At 36.5% G+C, this 15,900-nt stretch overlaps 1 long non-coding RNA gene across 1 annotated transcript; it reads right to left on the bottom strand.

Moving 5' to 3' along the window:
- Positions 1–8,898: 8,898 nt before the first annotated feature.
- LOC108606098 lies at positions 8,899–15,105 on the bottom strand. The gene is made up of 3 exons (XR_001915414.1): positions 15,035–15,105; positions 13,337–13,945; positions 8,899–8,969 (listed from the first exon to the last, which is right to left on the bottom strand). It is a non-coding gene; the product is annotated as an uncharacterized LOC108606098 (long non-coding RNA).
- Between the last annotated feature and the right edge of the window lie 795 nt (positions 15,106–15,900).

The following is a 15,900-nucleotide window of genomic DNA, read 5'->3' as shown; positions in this document are numbered from 1 at the left end:
GAAAAATGTGAGCTCAGAGCAACGAACGCCCCACAGGCGATTTATTATATGTGGCACTGTTTAGTTTATGTTCTTGTTGTTGCTGTTAATTTTTTAGTTGTTGTTGTTGCTGTTGCTGTTGTTTATAATCCGCTCATGTAACTGAAATTAATTTGATTGCTGATGTTGTCTCAGCTGCTTCATTAATCAAAGTACCCAAGGCAAGCAACACACACACACACAAAGTAGAGACATAAAGCATGGACCAAGCGGCTAGCACCGCCCCCAGTCCCAGCCCCTGCCCTTATGAATAATTAAATATGGCACATAGTTATGCCTGCTTTGGTTCCCAGTCCAGGACTCCAGGACGCCGCTCGCTCAGGCAACTCAAAACTTATCCATCAAATGACATTTGCGCTGATGCGGGTTTTCCAACTTACCCAACTCTGCCGCTCTCTATCTCTCTCTCGCTCGCTCGCTCGCTGTTACACATTTATATATTTTCGACTGCTTTTGTTTGTCTTTATGCTCTGCTCAGTTCTATGCCTCGAACTCCAGCTGTGCCTCCCACTCTCTTGCTCCAGCTCTCGACATTCATCAAAAAATTGTGTCAAAATTTCGTGTACAACAACAAAAGAAAAATTGTTTGCTAAATTCTCTCAGCTCTTGGCAAGCAAAAACACATTGCTCAATGCTTATGATTTCTGCAGCTCTACATGGGTTAGTTATGCATGTGTGTGTGTGTGTGTGTGTGTGTGCCTCAAATTCCTGCACTTATTGCTTATACAAAAATGTGGCTAAAAATGTTGTCATAGTAATAAATATTACGTTTTAATATAAAGCTTAACCATATTAGTTTCCATATAACAAAAGCATTGCAGCAAAGTTTAATTTTTTGCGAAGAACCAAAACTAAGTAGCCCTGGCATTTTATATTACTTTAGATTAAACAAAGCATTTTAAAGTAAAGCAAAATTATTTATCTATATTAAAACAAGAGTTTAAGAAAAATTTTAAGCAGCATAAATTGTTGTTATAATTTTGAATAAAATAATTATATTTTACTTTTATTGCAAAATTATTAAATTAAATTATTTTTTTCACAATTAGCGCTTTATAATTTTGGTGTTCGTAGTATTATTAAATAATTATATATATTTTAATTTATTGCTTTGACGTTAGTTGCAACGTTTTCTTTTCTTACTTTTATTTTCTTCAATCATAATCTTTATTCTGAGGTAATTTTGATAAGCAGCTTAATTAAAATTACTATGAAATATGCAAGTGCAAATATTAGCAGCAGCGTAAGAAAATAATTTGCAAATTCAAATGAAATTTATGATTTACTGATTTTATTTTTTCGCTACAGCTTTTATTGTTTTCATCACAATATAAACAATTGAATTAAAATGTTTTTACAAATATCAGCAGCTATTGTTATTTATTACACACAAAAATATTTGCTAACTGCGCTTAAAGTTTACAAATTTGCAATACAATGCGCTGCATAAATTCATAAAATTTTATTTGTTGTTTTTTACTTATAGCTATATTTATTTTAAGTATATTAAATACATTTGTTTATGCAAGCTTTGCCGAATTTCTGCTTTTGGCCAACTCGTTTAAATTCTGACCCTTTCTTAGCTGCAGAGCTGCCGCTGCTGCTGCCGCAGATTTCATTATGTTTCATTTCTCTTATTCGGTTGCTTTTTCTTTTCATTTTCATTTCTGTTATGTGTGTGTTATCACTGCTGTCGCCGTTTTTGTGTGTTGATGTTTTTTCTTATACCGGAAAGCATGACAAAAAAAAAAAGAAATACATATATGCATATATAACTGAAGAAAAGCAGAGACAACACCAAAAAAAAAAAAAAAAATGAAAGCAACTGTTATAACAGTTGTGGCTACAACGAATAATTCTGTTTTTGGGGTTCGGGATACAAAGGGACCTGCATAATATTTGCGACCATGTGGTTGCTGTTCGCTTACAACACTTACAACCTCCCCTCGCTACACTCTATGTTTTAATTTTCTATTTTTTTTTATTTGCTGTCTTACGTTTTTGTTATGCAATGACTGTAGCTACGGAACAATGGAGCGAGCGCCAGGACAAATGCATTGGCCTGTTATCCTTACAATGCATGCAGCTGCAGCTCGAGATACACACACTCGAAGCTCCGCTCTCAGTTGCAATCAAATTAAGGTGCACGCACGTTCTATAGTCAGACATAGAATGCGCTTTAATGCATTATTAGCTTTTATATTAAAATTGCTTTTACTGCCATTGAGTCTTGAGCTGCTTTTGTTGCCCTCAAACGTATTGAGCTCCAACTAACTGCAAAGTCCTCAAACTTTAGAATAATACTTTTGTTAACAAGCAATCAGTAATTGGCTTAGTAACTAGTATAAGTTAAAGCTTCAACTGAAATGTAATTGTGCTGCAGCTGAAGACTTTGACCTCAGTTATTTATTATAAAAACGCCGTTACAATTTTACGTTTCAGATCAGAACAAAGAGCTTCGTAATTTAATTGCGTTGCTTGTCTCAAGTGTATGTAAACGAGCTGCTGCTATGCGGTTAGCCATTTGGAAATTTAGTGTTAACGCCACGCCCCGCACGCCACCAATTCCACTTTAGATGCAGCAGCATAGCCGTAGCCAAGGAGGGGGTCAGCTGGCCGCTTGGCTATGAAGCACTGAATCGAGCGCTCATTGTTCAGCTCATTAGAAGGCGAGACCAGGCATTGCACCGAGAAGTGGGCTAAAGTGGAAATCTAAAACTGAGGTAAAAACAATCGTACCTATGAGTGATATAACTAAATTAATTAATTTATTAAAATAATTACCACTTTGTTTTAGAAATTTGCTTGAAATTGATTAAGCTGTTTTTATTTTTTAAAGCATTTAATTAAATTCAGTTTAATTTTTATATTTCAGTTGTGTTTTTCGCTCTCTACGTGCTATGGACTACGACTGGCTGGCTAAGAAGCATTAGCTGAACAGATGAACCAAGCGGCCAACACTTCAACCGCCCAACGAGTTCCCGTGCGATATTTAAATGTAAACTTAAAATATTCCTTAATATACTAATTTAATTTGCAATATAAATACACTTAAGCATATATATATATTCGTTTATACTATACACATATTTATTTTACTGTGGAATAAATAGAATGAAACTGAAAATTCAATGTGGCCATATCTCGACAGGATCAGGTCGCATTTCCGAATTTTTAACTTTCCGTCACTCACAGGACGAAACTCTATCGATTGCCATCAGAAATATATGGCGTCATAATAATGTTCATTAACTTAGAATTTTTCAGCCTCAGGGCGGGAGCAAAGTGGGCAAAAACACAAAATACATGTTTACTCCGGAGCCACAAGGACTATCCGGATGTCCTTTTGCAGGACAATAGCTCTCTTAAAAAGGAATTGTTTGGCACTAATTTCGTCCTGATCCTGGCAAGGATTCGGGAGATATAGCCCATTTTCTGTATACGAAAAATACTGTTTTTCTCCGCTCCTGTAAGGACTTTCGTCCTGTGAGTTATATATTCTGAAAGCTCTCAAAGAGCACTACTTGGACACCAAAGGACATCCTTGTAGTCCTTGCAGTTTCCGAGAAAGAGGACATTTTGTGTTTCTGGTCCACTTTTTGCGAATTTTTTCAAGAAATTTTTTTGTTCAATCCTGGATATCCTGGTATGCAGATCGATAGATTTGAAGCCGAGGATCACGCAAATGTATATCCTTTTTAGATTGGAAGGATAACGAAGTTGTAGGAGCTAAAAATCGACTGTTTTGCATAGAAATTTTCCACACAAAATGTAAACAAAAAAAGACTTAAGCAACGAACTTGCTGCATTGGTTCGTCCTGCAAATTGTCCTGCTAGCTAAACTGAAAAGCCGCTCAAAATAAGAAGAAGTTGTATCCAGTATTATAATTGTTTATTTATTAGCAAAGCGTTTTCTTAATATTACTACAATTTAGCAGCTAAGCCTTACAACTAAAATTATAAAAATATGTATCACAAATAATAATAAGGATTAAGTACAAATAAAGAAACATTTACAAAGCAAAGTTAAAGCTAAGCTTTTATAAATAATAAAAATACAAAGAATGAATTAATTTACATAAAAGTAAGCATCCGCTCAAGCAGGACGAGCAGCTTTGTTGTTGCTATTGAATACTGATGTAGTAGTCCTAAGTCCAGTTAGCTCTCCAGGATGTAGATCCAACTGCAGTAGCCAGATATCGTGTATGATGAAGTTCTGCGTCCATTGCGGCGTTAAACACATTGCACAGTAAGCTGCAAAATAAAACAGATGATTGATTAGGTAGGTACAGTTTTCTTTATTTATTTATTGAGTGGTGTCTATGCACACAGTGAATGAAAGTAAATGCATAAAGGTAATTAAAATGCATTCAGCAATACATTCAATATGTATATCATGGCAGTGAGCAGCTTACAAGAGATGATAAAACACAAAAAAAAAATGTCAAAGTGTATAAAAAAGAACTCAAACAGCTAAAACACGCTGCTCTTAGTTAATTACACACAAAGTAGAAGCACCGAGTGAAAATGGCATAAGATAAGCAAAATAAGCAAGCAAAGAGAAGCATATGAATGAAAATTTCAATCAAGCTGCTAAAACACAGCGAACATTGCATTTTATATCATTTAAGCATCGTCAATAAGTTTTATTAGCTTACATGGTTAAAGCAGCTCCATAGATTGATTGTAAGTAAGCACATTGAAATTATTAATTAAATATCTCTTTAAAAACAAGTGGACAGGAGAAACTTACTTCCAGCTAGACCTCTGAGACGACTCAAACGGCAAGGCTTTGCCAAAACCATTAGGGGCCAATAAAGATGACATATCCATAATGTAATCCTCATATTGTATTGAGGTTTGGTTCATTTCTCTATTTCTATCCATGTGTTGTTAAGGTACATTTTATGCTGTACGGTTTCCTCACTTAATAAATAATAGAAAAAAAAAAAAAAAAAAACCTGCTTGGCTTCAATCGTCAAGCGTTCAAACACAACTGACCTACGTTTGGCCTACGTGCAATCTTATTCACTCAGCCCCCCACACATGTGAGCAGAGCGACGCTGCTTTGCTGCTCTTCGCTGCCTCTTTCGTTCGTTTGCGCTAGATCACTCAGCGCTGCTGCTGCGGCTGAATTTGAGTGTCGCCATTTCGTTGCTTAGAGAGTGTCGCTCTCTGCTCACTAAACATCGTACGATGAGCGCGAGTGGATTTTGCTTTTCGACTCTTTCGTGAGTACGCGCTCGATCTCTCCTGCTGCGGCTGAAATTGAGCGTCGCCATTTCGTTGCTTAGAGAGCGCTCACCTCAGCTCACTGTGCATCGTACGATGAGTGAGAGCGTGAGTGTGTTTTGCTGCTCGCCACTTTTCTTAGTATGCGCTCGATCTCTCAACGCTGCTACTGCGGTTGAACTTGAACGTTTCATTGCTTAGAGAGCGTCGCTCAGCGCTGCTGCAGCGGCTTAGCTTGAACGTCGCCATTTCGAGCGCTCACCTTAGCTCACTGTGGATCGTACGATGAGTGAGAGCGTGAGTGGATTTTGCTTTGATGCATCATTCGCTGCTGCAGCTTCAGCGTCCGCTCTCTGCGTACGATGAGCGTGGATCCTGAGTGGATTTTGCTTTGACTATTGATGTATGCAGAGACTTGAGCTAAACATCAGCTGAGTTAGGCAATTGAGCCGAATGTTTGTATTGAGTATGAAATGTTCTTATTTGCAAAATAACTAATTGAATTGCAATTTTTATTAAATTATGCAGCTTATATTTGCTTTCAATATTGCTTTATGCTTTTATGAAAAAAGTGCATTCAATTTTGCATTTGTTTTTAGCTTCAATACGAGCATAAGACAGCAAAACTTTCGAGAATTGCATGTCCTTTGAGCAAATTGTGACTAAAAAGCAAAAACTCTCAACTGACTCCATACCCCCTGTTAAATTATATGCTGGCTACGCTCATGGACAACACCATGGGCAATAGCTTACATATTTGTGCTCCTCTCTCGCTTAACGCAAAAGGAAGCACAAGGAATTTGTTTTATGAATTTGTTAACTGCAAAATACAAAATCAAGCAACACACAACAAAAAGGCAAACTGGAATTTCATTTCATTTGCACAAAAAAGAGAGACAGCGAAAGAGAGAGAGAGAGAGAAAGAGGGAGAGGGAGAGCAAGAGCAAGCGACTTGGTTTGGTAGTTGGGGCTAAGCTTTAAGCTTAAATTTTCGTTACTTGTAGTTGAGGCAATTATTTCCGCTTCAGCTGTCTTGGCATGTGAGAGATGTAAGTGAAGAAGAAGAAGAAGAAGAAACTTTCACAGGCAATAGCATGCCTGTCAAAATACAGTTACCTTACACACACAAACACACACGAATACATGCGTACGTACCACACATAAATCAAATTAATTGGCCAACTTTGAAATTCGAGCTAAGCTGTCAATGCCTTTTCATTCTTTTCAAATTGCTTGCTATGGCTGCTGCTGCTGCCAATCGTTTGCCATCTCGCTCACACACTCTGTCTAGCGCTGTCTTGCTCTTAACTATAACAAGCTACGCCGATGACGACGACGAGTTGTAACCAATTGCTGCATTGACAAGTTGCTTGTGGCAAGCTCTGGAATTGATGCCATATAAATGCTTTCATTATGAAATGATTTTCCTTGCGCCGTGTGGTATGCAACATTGAATTTATTCAATACAATTGCCTCTGCGCTCTGCTCTGTCAGCTCGGGATTATGTCATGAGTTACTCAACTCAACTCAACTCAACTCAACAGTTGTATTAATATTAATTAAATTAAAGTATGCATATTTGATCAACTATTTGGGCATTGTTTTAATTTTCAATTGAACACATAAATGCAAACAAAGACGCAAATATAAATGAAATGCTGTCAGTAGTTATTTAAGCAAACAATAACAATTTGTTTCTGCTTAAATGCCAACAATGCCGAGCAGCGTATTAAATGTTGCAAAAATGAATTTCATACATTCAAAGTTATGCTAAAATTAATTAAATTATTCTACATAGTTTCAATTCAATATTTTATTTAAGCAAACAATTAAAAAATGTTTTTTTTTGTTTTAGTAATTATTTTAAGCAAACAATAAGCTTAAAATTATTAATTTGCAGTTAAACAGCAGCGTAGTTAGAGTAAACAATCAAATGCTGCATTTAGTTAATTAAATAAATTAAATTAAAGCCAAGATTAATCAAATATTTGGCATTGCTTGCATTTTAATTGTATTTTAAACACAGACGTTGAAGATATAAAAGCTGCGAAGATTGTTGGGCAAGCAATATATATATATATATATATAAATGTATTTTATATTTTGTTATATTTTAAATGTAGTACATTGTTTGTATAAAAACAAACCTACAAAACAGCGCGTAGTTTAGAAATAGTTTAAGCGCAAAAAGGGGCCTGGCTGCAGTCAACAAATTAAGAGCAAACTATAACAATTTCTCATAATTAAAATAATTAATAATTAATATGTAACAAATATATGCAGAGTTAGTTGCAGCAGTAATTTGTTTAAAACAAATAGTGAGCTAATAAAAAATTTCAAATTTGTTTAGCTAAACTAAATGTAGATGGCAACAAAGTGTATATCAAAGTAGTGCTAGCTATAAATATAATTTCGTAATCTTAGTGCCATATTTAGTTTTCACAGCAACCCACCCAGCCCCTCCCCACCGCTGCTTGCCTACGCCGCTGACTATAAGAAAAAGTTTGTGCTGTTGTTTTAAACATAAATAAAATTTACATGTACAAATGTTGCCGCCGCCGCCGCCGCATTCTGTTGCCCCAAAATGTCTTCATTATGTGTGTGGCATGCAACACAAAATTTGTGTGTGTGTGTACACATTTATAAAAAAGTTTTTTTTTTTATTTCGCCACCAAGTTGCTACGCAACACGCACTTCACACACATACATACAAATAAACATAATGTGCCTGCACTCCATTTTAATTAAATAGTTTCTTGCAGCTTCTTCTTCTTCTTCTTCTTGATTCAGCGTTGCTGCTGCTGTTATTGGTTTGCTTTTGATTTGCTGCGCTGCGTACGTTTCTTAAAAAAAAAAAACAAACACACAGAGACTCTGCTGTATATACAAAAGCCATAAAGCATAATCCACAGCGCAAAGTCGGGGCAACAAGCCACAGCGGCCATTAGCTGGAGCGAGATAGAGTTTAAGATAATGCCAAAGTCATAGCCAAAGCCATAGCCATAGCCATAGCCATGGCAGCAGCAGCAGCAGCCGCCGCCACAGCTGCAAAAACCAAAGCTTTCAAGTATGAAAATAAATAAGTTGTGCAAAAGTTTGAGCGCGCGCCAGTGGCCAGTGGCCTGAGATAGTCACTCCCAGTCCCCAACTTGATAAACACACACAGAGCATGAGAGGCTGAGGCTGAGGCTGATACTGAGACTGAGGCTGCTACTGAGGCAATAAAAATATTGCACGACGTTAAGCGCAAAAAGTGTGGCCAGCAAACTTAAAGCTGCAAGAGGCGCAGATGAAATGATCTTAAGCCAAATTGAGTTAAGCAAATCAGTTATCAATATCAGCTAACATTAAGCAAGAGCTAATGCAATACTAACTGTTTTTAAATAAAGTTAAATACTCGGCAACTTAAAAAGTGCTAAGCTTGTAAATAAAAATAATTTAGTGCCAACAAAGTTTGTTCAAATCTGATAGCAATAAATAACAAATAATTATAATAGTTCAAATATCTACTCACCCCAATCTCCTTAGCAGGCATATTGATATCGTCGTACATGGATTAATTATTAGATTAGTATTCAATTTTACTACATATGTCAGTTGGTATCAATCGAATTAAAAACAATTGTCCTGAAATGCACACGAGTTGTATTATTATCGAATATATTCTTATTATTGAATATATTCCGTATGTAGTTCAACTGAAATAAAAATAATAGAAGCCCTAATAAGGATTAGCAAGCATTGCAAATAAAAATATATATAAATTTACTTATAGTTAACGTATTCAACTGAAATAAAAATAATAGAAGCCTTAATAAGGACTAGCAAGCATTGAATTTATACTAGTGAAAATATAAATACAAATAAATTCGTATTTATCTTAATCTCAGCTAGCCAAACTTAACTAAAAGCCTAATTTAAAATTGTAATTGTATTAAAAAAAAATAATAAAGCCAAATTAATGCTTTAAATTCATTCAATTGCATATAAACCCAAAGGTCTGTCTGTTATTTTAATTGTTAAGCTAAAATAACAATATTAAATAAATAAATACAGTACATTAAATATGCTATTTGCCTTATTTATAGCTTATAGCAACATATTGCAGAACTATCAATAATAGCAGTGGGCGCAGCTGTAGGAGCGGGGGGGCGGGTCAGTTGACACAAAGGCCTTGCAAATTGGCCCAGAAAAGTATGCAGCAGAAAATTTGATTTGGCAAGCAAATTTAATTCTGCCCACAGACCGACCAGAGTCAGAGTCAGAGTCAGAGTCAATGATGAGTGTGAGATGAGCGCGCAGGTAAATAAATGCATACATATGTATACGCTGGCTAAGTAAGTTGTAACAACAGCGTATATACACATGTATATATATATATATGTATATATACATAAGTTGTTATTTATTTTATCGCTTGCTGTCTCTCCTTCACTATAATCGGATCAGCAAGTTAATTTACATGCAATTCAATCAGTGGCGCATTGTCCTGTGTGTGTCCCGTTGCCTGTGTGTCGACTTCAAACTGTCACTACACACACACACACGCATACTGACTGCCTCTTTTAGCTTCATCAATTGCTAGGCAACGCCTAAATGTTCAGCTGGCTGGCTGGCTGGCTGGCTGGCTGGCTTGCTAGTTGACATTGATGAGCTTCGAATGCTGATTGCCACACTATCGATAGCACTCGATGCTGTCTAGCGATAACGACTTCAATGTCTAGGCCGAAAAATGTAGTAAAAATACTTTAATGCTTCTCTCTCTGTGTGTAGTATGCATGAATATATAACGTATACGCAATGTAGTTAGCATACAACTCACACTTACACTCGCAACTCACACCCACATGCATTTACACTTCATTAAAGTTTAATTAAAATTCACCAAAGGTGCTGCAGTGCTGCCTGCGTTGCACTATGGACAGTTTTGAAGCAATATCCTTATCAAATATCAAAGAAGTTAAAAACTTATAGCAAAGCTGCTTTAAAATTCATTTAAAATAAGCTTAATACTAAAGCTGTTAATTAATTTAACTAATTATTATTTTATTTTGCACAAAAATAAGCAAACTTAAGTCTAGAATTGTATTGAATTGAAAAGCTAATGCTAACAAATTTAGTTTTAGATAAATATTAATTATGGCTTACGAAAAAGTGCACAAAATGCCCATAGTACTTTGTCTGCGGTCAGTTAACAAGCGCGAGTCACACACACACAAATATAAAGGCAAAAGTTTTTTAATACATTTACATTTACGTTCTCTCCTCCACACACACTCTCGCTCTCGCTCTCGCTCTCGCTCTCGCTCTCGCTCTCTCTGTCTCTCTCGCTCACACAGTCGTTGTGTATATTAAATAACACGTGTGTTTTATACAAAAAGCATTTAATAGGCAAACGGCAGCACACGTAGCCTTGTTAACAAGATCGATAAACAAAGCGCGTAAAAGTGGCCATAAATACAAACGAAAGTTCTTAATTAAAACGCGGCTACGTTATCGATGACAGCAATCATATCGATAACAATTAATAGTAAACTACATTTTGGCAATTTTTATGCACACTCTGGAGCGCTAGGGGGTTGGCGTGGGGGTGTGGTTGGGTACAGCACACAAATAGTTTTTGGCATTGTTACGTGCATAATGCAGAGCTCTGAGCTCTTTGGCAAAAGTAATCGCACCCATTGGGCCATGTTGCTTGTATTTACACTATTCGCAGTCACGCTATTTGTTTCACTGTATGTGTGTGTGTACAAATGTATGCATGTTGCCTGCCGCAATGACTTTTGGTTTGCATTTTTCATGAAGCGCCGCGCACAAAACAAAAAATGAGTAAAGCAGTCAGAGTGGCAGAACTTTTCTTTCTCTTTCTCTTTTCTTTATTTTTTTTTTTTCGTGCTTACATTTTCATGTGGGGTTTTCGTTTCGTTTGCCTGTGCAGCGTTTTTTTTTTTTTTTTGCGTCGCTTGTTGGCTTTAATCATTATGCCAAATGCACAGACACGCCTACAACACGCCCACAAAAGCCAAAAGAAAAGCACAGCATACATTCTCATATATGTACATATGAGAATAAGAAATGCCAGTGCACAAAGCTGACAGCTGAGGCGTAAGCAAAGTAGCTAAGAAGCAAAGTGACGTTGATTGTGTGGCCTTGAGGCGTGGCATGCCTCGAGTTGGAATGTACAGTAGCTGCTGCTTATGTGCAATTGATATTGCGCATAATTGGTAATCGATAGTATCGATAACAGTTATGCAATGCAAATTTGTAAAGGCCACAGGCTTCAAAATTTGTTTGCAATTTCCAATATGTGTGTGGGCCTATGAACTGACTAAAAATTTGTATTGCAAATATATTTGCACTCATATATGGCATATATGTATTTTTAGATTTTTTATAAGTACTATATTTTATATATATGTATTAGATTTATGTCAACTTCAGATTTATATACTAATAGTTGCATTTAAAGCAGCTATTGCGCGAAATTTGTAATCGATACTATCGATACACTGTATTAGGCGCTAACTTAAGTTAAGTTGGTCAGCAATTATCACTTTAAAGTTATTGTTACACGTAATATAAATTTTTTATATGCCTATACCTTTATATATATTAAAGAACTGTATTTGCATTTGAAAATTTGTATTTAATCAAAATTAAATGCGCACTTATTTAATTGCATATTTAATTATTTATTAATTTTGCATACAAATGTAATTTTACTACTAATGCTTTATAGCACAATTACTACTGTATAAAATGCATTTGTATGTCACACACACACAATAGCGTAATTACATATGCCACATAATGTGCTGAGCAAATTGCATAATGCAAAATGATCACAACAACAAACAAATGTGCATTGCATATACTAAACATATATATAATTATATGTGTATATAACACACATACATACAGTATATATATGTATTTAACTTGAATGTATATTTTTTTAAGCTCACGCTCGCCCAACAACGTGCAAAATCGCTTTTCTAAACATGCACTAATGCACATGCTGCTCTCATGTGTGTGTGTATGTGTGTGTGTGTGTATAATGAGGGTGAACCCATTGGGCTGTAGCTGGGCAGACTCTGCTGTGTGTGCTGGCAGCTGTGGCCTAAGTTAAATATGTAATTAGATGCACATACACGCAAATTGTTGCATGTGTGAGTGTGTGTGTGGTTAACAACTAAAAATATGCAAACTAAAATATAAATTAGCAAAAAGTTGCTACTAACAGCAGCAACACATTTCTGGCACATTTTGCTTTTCAAAAAATGTGCTTAAATTGCCCACTGTGCCTATGCGCCCTATGCTATGCACACCTGTAATAAAAAACCGCAGCCCAAGCAGCTTCAGCGCCTTCAATACGCCGACGCTGCTGCTGATGCTGCTGCCTTCAACTAACTGTAATGCAAGCTTTTTTATATATATGTATGTATGTATGTGAGAGTGTGTGTGTGTGTGTGTGTTGCATGCCTCACTGCGCCTGTTTACTGCCACAGCCGCCGACAACGCATCGGTTGCCTTTTATTTTTAGCAGCCAACGTGGAAAAATAGCAAAAAAAAAATTAAAATTATAAAAAAAAAATATTGTCAAGTTGAGACGGCGCGCGTTGGCTGAAAATTTAATACGCTGAGCTAAAGTTTGTGTTGCAACAAAATATTTATAACAGCCGCGCCGCTGGGCATAATTAAATATTAATGCCAATTATAGTAGATTGTAAACAAATTGCAGTGCGTATACGTAATATACAGCAGCAGCGCTCGCTAAGCATGTTTCTTAAATTTTACCCATCAAGCATTGCATAAATTTAAAGCCCTTTTTATATGCCGCTAAGAGCCTCAAATGAAAAACAAACAAATATTTTGGCTAAGAGCCTACAAAAAACAAAAAAAAAAAAGTATAAAATCCATAGCTGTTTACTTTGTAGTGAGACAGACTGCGCACAGTGGTGCAAAATTGTAACTACACCATAAGCTTGGCCTAAATTTTAATGTGCGTCTAACTAATTAGCTAGCAATAAATTTAATGTAATATAAAATAAAAATGCCTGCTTACTCAGCTTAAGTTTTTATGCCACTGTGCAGCTTCCGTTTCTGCTGTTGTTGTTGTCGCCGTCTTACCAAAAAGTGTTTTTCGCTATGCAATCTGAATAATTTAATGGATTTCTCTGAGCCAGTAAAACGCTTGAAGCATGCACTAGCCCCAAAACACAGCCACACACATTGGCTGAGGCTGAGGCTGAGAATGCAATCCACAGTGGCTGGGGCTGCTCGAGCGTGCGGTCGGATCGGGAGGGGGCAGACCATTTTTTTTTTGGGGGGCAAAAATGTTCTGAATGCTGTTACTGACTGCTAAATCACCGTGAATTTGTGTCGCCCCAAGCGGAGCGCTGCAAGAGTTTTGTGTGTGTTTGTCGCTAAAACGAGAAGCCAAAGGTACGTGACAGTGGCGGCGGAGCAGACGGTGGCCGGGGGGACAGCGGCAGACCGACGCTGGGCATATTCAATTTTGAAATCGCCGCTTGGCAGCATTTCTCTCGCTCGTCGAATCTCTGCCAGTGGCTGTAATTGACTGCCGTGCCACTTCCGACAACAACGACGAGCTGGCGACACTCAACGACGACGACGACGCTCAACCTTGTGGCAGAGCTGCCGGAGATGCACACTAAGAGAAAATATATATAGATAAATATCTTTTTGTATAAAGCTATAGCATATATTAGGCATGGGAACATATATTTGGTTTGCATCTAGGAACTTAGCTGTTATACATTAATATAAATTATAAATTTTACTAATAAAAAATGTTAAAGTGTATAAAAACGTATAAATCATTTTTAATACTCGCTTTGTTGTCTTTCTTTTATAATAAAAGTTCACCATTACAGCTTTTTTTCATTAAATTAAATAAGAAACGCAACTAAGTCATAGCTAGAAATTAAATTGAATTGATATTTAATTTGTTTCTTGTTTTTAGGATATAAATAAACCCATTTATATAAAATTATTGTAATATGAATTAGCATAAAAAAAGTGGCTGAAAAAATGTAAAGAACCTAAAAAGGGCTATTCCCGGATATTCTTTTCCAACTGAAACCGTTTCCGAGTTCCGAAATCTATGCGGAAAATGGCTAAACCGACAACACCAGAAGCCAGTCAAGCGTTTGTCTGTGCTGAATGCACACAGGACTCCCAACAACAACAACAACAACAACAACAACAAGGATGACGCTGCCAGAGCAAATGCAATAAATTTTCAAGTCATTTCAACTTCCGGTGTGTGGCCCGATTACAGTTTAGTAGCTGTAAATATACAGCGACATATACTACAAGCAAAAATGCTCATACTCCACTCTCTCTCTCTCTCTCTCAATCGCTGTCTCTGTTTTACTATTGTGTGTCATTGCTTTGCTTTAAAGCATTCACTTCTTTGTCTTTTTATTTATCAATTTAAATAAAAGAATTATGACAAAATATTGTACCTTGTGGGTGCCAAATTGCAATAAAATGTGAAATTGTTTATCTCTAAACGTGAAGCATTAAGGCTTAATAAATTTTATTTTTAAAACAAATAAATCCTTTTGCAAAAATGCAATTTGAATTGTGTAAAGCAGAACGCTATCGAAGGCAAATACGTTGGACCAAGGAGGTGAGGTGTGTAAGTATTTGAACAATTCAAGAGAAAAGCTCTCGAATTGCAAAAGCAATAAAGCAGCTTAGACTTAGTGTAGTGTGTCTAAGCAAAAGCACTTACGGCTAGTTAATATTATAATCCTGTTTAAGCGGCCTGGCGCAATCAGCACATGTAAATCACTTAAACAATAAATTCACTTTAACAACTGAAGCAATTAGCACTCAAATTAAGACTAATTTACTAGGAAAGCAAAACGATATGAATAGGCTAAAGCGCAAGCAAAAGAGGCACCGGCAGAGAGAGAGAGAGAGCGCGACGCAACGATCCTAACGGAGCCACAGACAGCGCGCAGGCTTTTGCAGTGAGCGCAAGCAATTGAAAGAGAGCGTGAGCGCATGTAATATTCGTTTTCTTCGATTGCTTGGTTTGTCATAGAGGCGTAGCTAAGAGGGGCTTGCGTCTAAGCCCCACTAACTCTTGCACTGGCTACGCACATGTTTTGTTTTCATTGCATTGCTTTAGTTGTGATTTACTTTTTGCCGTAGGGGCGTAGCTTAGGGGGGCATGCGCCATAGTCCCACATACTCTTGCACTGGCTACGCACATGTTTTGTTTTCTTAGCTTCGCTCTGCTGATAAGACGAAAGCCGTTTTGAATAGTGTAATGGAAACTTGTTTTGACTTGAGTTTGTCAAGGCAAAAGAAAATTTAAATTAAATATTTACTATCAATTTGTAGAATAAAAAACTATTTTTAGTGCTTATTTAAAAAAATAAAAATAGTATTGGCTTAATACAACAGCCCTATGCCGCAGCCCTATAATACTTTGAATTATTTAATTAATAGATTAATCTGAATAGACTTACTGCAGTTGAGTTGAGTAAACAAAAGTTCAACGAACGCCTTGATTGCCAATGTGCTGCAATGATTAAGAAAGCTTTTGCACACTCTAAGCAAACTTTGCGCTCTCTTCACTTAAGCTTAAGC

This window comes from Drosophila busckii, chromosome X (assembly GCF_011750605.1).
Source record: "Drosophila busckii strain San Diego stock center, stock number 13000-0081.31 chromosome X, ASM1175060v1, whole genome shotgun sequence".
Taxonomy (NCBI): domain Eukaryota; kingdom Metazoa; phylum Arthropoda; class Insecta; order Diptera; family Drosophilidae; genus Drosophila; species Drosophila busckii.
Note: the sequence above shows the minus strand (reverse complement) of the source record. Positions and strands in the feature narration are given on the sequence as shown.